Below are 4491 nucleotides of genomic sequence, written 5' to 3' on the forward strand. Positions count from 1 at the left end.
CATAAAAGTTTTATATCTACCTGGAATGAACTGGAAGCCCTGCCATTACACTTCAAGTTATCCCACCCTTCCAGATCAAATCAATGTAAATCTTACATGTATTTGATTGAGGTTTCATGTGTCCCTAAGATGTATAAAACTAGGTTGTGCCCTGACTACCTTGGGCAAATGTTGTCAAGATTTCCTGAGGATGTGTCACAGGCCACTGGTCACTCATATTTGGCTCAGAATAAATCTCTTCAAATATATATATATTTAAACTTTAAACAAATTTTTATTACACAAATGTTGTCACATAATTGGATATTTCTCTAACTTTGTACACAGTTATTCTCACTCTCTACAGAAAGGCTGCTTACCTTCTCATCTGGCGGTGGCAAGCACTAAAATACTGATTTTAACAGATTAGCAGTAAAAATGCTTCAGTGATTTAAGTTGAAAGCAGTACATCGGTACATGGCTGTTGTACTCAGTATCAGGAATGTACAAATGTCTTTTTATTCAAAAATACAAAATAAATTATCCGTGGGCATGGACAATGGCAGCAATAAACTGTTATGTATTTTGTCAACTGAAGCCAGAAACTGATGGTTATAGTGATGTCTTAAACAGCCAGCCTTTTCTTCACTTTCTCCAACTGACTTCTCTGAAGTTATTGGTGAGGAACACTGCCTTGGACTTCCTGTCACAGTTCATTAATAAAGATAAAGCACTGTTATAGGAGTTAGAATATGCCACCTCCCAAACCACCTCCCATTCCACCCATTGCACCCATTCCAGGGTCTTTCTCTTCTTTGGGAATTTCTGTGACTACAACTGCTGCTGTAGTTAACAGAGAGGCCATATCAGCAGCATCCAATAAAGCAATTCTCACAACCTTTGTTGGGTCAATAATTCCTTTTTCCACCATATTCACAAAATCTTGAGCCATAGCATCATAACCAACTTCCGAGGAACTTTGCATAATTTTCTCAACTATCAAAGATCCTTCAACACATGCATTCTTAGCAATGGTCATTGCTGAAATTTTAAGTGTTCTTTTAATAATTTCTATACCAATTTTTTGATCTTCATTAGGTGGAGTCAGTGAGTCCAAGTCTGGAAGGCACTGAAGCAGGGCACAACCACCTCCCAAAACAATGCCTTATTCAACAGCAGCTCTTGTAGCATTAAGGGCATCCGTAACTCTTTCTTTTGATTTACTTCAACATCACCTGTCCCACCAACCTTCAGCACAGCTACTCCATCTGAAAGTTTTGCCAGCCATTCATTCAGTTTCTCCTTTTCATATTCACTAGTTGTAACATCTAGCTGCTCAATGATTTCTTGAATACGTTTTTCAATTTGAGCCTTGTTACCTTTTTCTTTTAAGAGCTTGGGATCATCTTTGGTCACAGTGACCTCTCCAACTTTTCCTAAGTCATGAGGCCGAACGTCTTCAAGATTTAGGGTCAACCCCTCTTCACCAAACACTGCATCACCAGTAGCAATAGCCATATCTTTAGGCTGGTTCTTTCGATTGTCACCAAACTCTGGAGCCTTGACTGCCACAACCCGAAGACCAACCTTGAGCCTATTCAAGACAAGAGTACTTAGAGCTTCTCCATCAATGCCTTCAGCAATTATGACCAAAGACTTATGGTGAGCATTGGCAATTTCAAGAGCAGGTACAATGGACTAGACATTAGAAATTTTCTTTTCACTCAACAGAACATAGGCATCCTGGAGTTCACATTTCTGACCTTTTGACATATTAATAAAGTATGGAGAAATATAGCCTCAATCAAACTTCATGCCTTCAATAATTTCCAATTCATCATTCAGTGTTTTTCCATCCTTTACTGTGATGATACCCTTTCTTCCAACCTTTTTCATTGCATCAGATATTCCCAATTTGTTTGTCTCCATTTGCAGAAATTATAGCAACGTGTACAATTTTTCTTCAGGGGTTGTCACAGGTTTAGACTGCTTTTTAAGTTCAGCAATTATAGCATCAACAGTTAACATCACACCTCTCCTGATTTCCACTGGATTAGCACCTTTGCTAATCTTCTTGAAGCCTTCCTTGGCAATAGAGTGTGCCAGTACAGTAGTCATGGTAGTGCCATCCCCGAGCTCCATTTGTGTTATTGGCAACACCTTGAACAAGTTTAGCTCCAGTATTTTTATATTTATCCTTTAAGTCAATTGACTTTGCAACAGTCACACCATCTTTTGTTACTTTGGGACTTACCCAGCTTTGCTCAATAATCACTGTTATTGGCCCCATTGTAACAGCTATAGCATTGGCTAAAAGATCTATACCTTGAAGCATTAAGGCTTGGGCATCTACACTAAATTTTACATCTTTGGCACAAGCCTGAGTGAGATGAGGAGCCAGGACCCTGGAGCCAGAACTTTTCTCGTCTGGCAAAAGACTGTCGATAACTGAAGCATTTCTGCGGGGCAGCGGCAGAGCATGTACATGGAAAGGCAGGTCTTCAGTGGCAAGTGAGTCGTCTTCAAATACTTTTTCAGAGTTTGACCCTTTCTTCAACAACAAGCCTCATGTAAGCCAAAGGTTCAATCAACACCAAGACTACCTTTTAGGGTGGTGATTCTGACATTCAAATGTCAAAAAGAGTCTCTTTAAAAAAGGCAATTTGCAAATAACCATTAGATCTCTGCACAGCAAAACTCCCTCTTCTCACAGGTGACATGGGTACAGATGGACACTCCCTTTCATAGATGTAGCTTACCCTTTGCCCTTTCTTATTCCATGCTGATTTTCACCTTTACTGAGCTGCCATGTACGTGACATGTCATGACTCAGCCATGTACCAGCACCTTTCAGGTGGGCATCACAGAAAAGCCAATACCTGGGCTCTGCATTAGGTACATTTTCAATAATTTCCACAGCTACAGGAATACTTGTTATCATTTCCAAACCTTTTAATTACAGAGACAGAAATCCACTACATTAAATAATTCACAAGAGAATGTATAGAAAGTGACTAATACACTGCCTCAATTACCTTAAAAATGTATATGCACACATATATGCATATATATACATATATAAATATATTTGTAACTATAAACTTGCTAATAATGAATACCTGTCTCCCCATTAAAGTATAAACTTCTTGACTGTAGGGATAAAGTCAAATGGAGCCTGAAAAATGGGAATGACTTTCTGACCAAATGAACCAGTGAAGAATTTCTAGCAAACAAATGTACTCTATTTCCATCTAGTTACCATGCCTTAGCTATAAATGGCTTTCCCAAAAAACCCTGACCTTTCAATTTGGATGATACGATGTTTTAAAAATATTTTGGATCTTGTTATTTATCTCATAAGTGATATGAGATACAGCCCCAGCTGCTGTGCCCAGAAATCCATCATTGGGTTCCTGTGGAGACTAGCCTGTCCACAGGCTGCTCCCGGCCTATGGCTGAGTGTGGAAGGATAGCAGGTAGGCCCATTTCTGAGATGAGTCACTTTGATGAGAGGACTTCCCATCAGCCTTGCAAAACATCCTTAGAACTATAATGCAGTCTCAAACCTTCACATTCAACCTTCTTTCCCTTGCTTCTTCTGGAAGCAGAGAAAACCTGTTTCACACCTAGGGTGAAGCACAGGGAAGCAGCAAATTAAAAGAGAATCTTCAGCAGAAAAAAAAACCAAAAAACAAAAAACATGGCTTCCAGGTGTGCAAGCAGCTAAGGCCCAATAGAGTCCCTGAGCCCCTCCTAGGCCCAGAGGGGCACAGAAGAACACCTGAGTTTTCTATGCCCACTCTAAGGGCAGAACTTAGTTATAATCCTCAGGTATAAACTTCCTCCCAGGAACTTAGTTGTCATGCTGGGAAAAAGGATGGGAAATGGTAGCCTCCTGAAATTGAATAATTTTATTTTTGAAATGATTGAATTATTACTAAATTAGCCAAAGATGTTGTTTATTGGCACTATTGTTTCCAGTTCCAAGGGTAATGACAGCTCAAAATACAAATTTAGTTTATGTTTGGAACGAATTAAGAAAGTGAGATTTTGCGGATTAGTGTCGTGACCTTGAAAAATGGTACACTGTAGATATATATGCATGCTGATTGGTGCAGTGGAGGATACAGACAGATGCATAGGATTTGCCTGGCAAGGGAAATATGTGGATGCAGCCATGTCTGTGGATGTGGTGAGTGCAGCAATACTGACAGAGGTGAGTGTTCTGAGAAAAGGAGTGTGTGCCTTTGTTGACTTTGGTGTCCCCAGTGCCTAGAGAGTGCCTGGTACCTTGGAGGTATTCAGTAAGTATTTGTTCATTAAATTGGTTCAATAAATGGATGCTATATAAAGGAAAGTTGCTGTTGGGTCAACCTTGCTGGAGTAGAAGATGAGGTGGAAGCACTGCATGCTGAGGCTGAAATGCAAGCAGATCAATAGATCATGGAACATGTGCTTGGGAGGGGAGATTTTGGAGGCATTTAAACAGGTGTGATGGTTAATTTTATGTTT

The 4491-nt window shown here is 39.8% G+C and overlaps 1 pseudogene; it reads right to left on the reverse strand.

Annotated features, from left to right (window-relative positions):
• Nucleotides 1-628: 628 nt before the first annotated feature.
• On the reverse strand, nucleotides 629-2436 carry LOC108317649 (annotated as a pseudogene).
• Between the last annotated feature and the right edge of the window lie 2055 nt (nucleotides 2437-4491).

Source organism: Cebus imitator, unplaced genomic scaffold (assembly GCF_001604975.1).
Source record: "Cebus imitator isolate Cc_AM_T3 unplaced genomic scaffold, Cebus_imitator-1.0 Scaffold205, whole genome shotgun sequence".
Classification (NCBI taxonomy): domain Eukaryota; kingdom Metazoa; phylum Chordata; class Mammalia; order Primates; family Cebidae; genus Cebus; species Cebus imitator.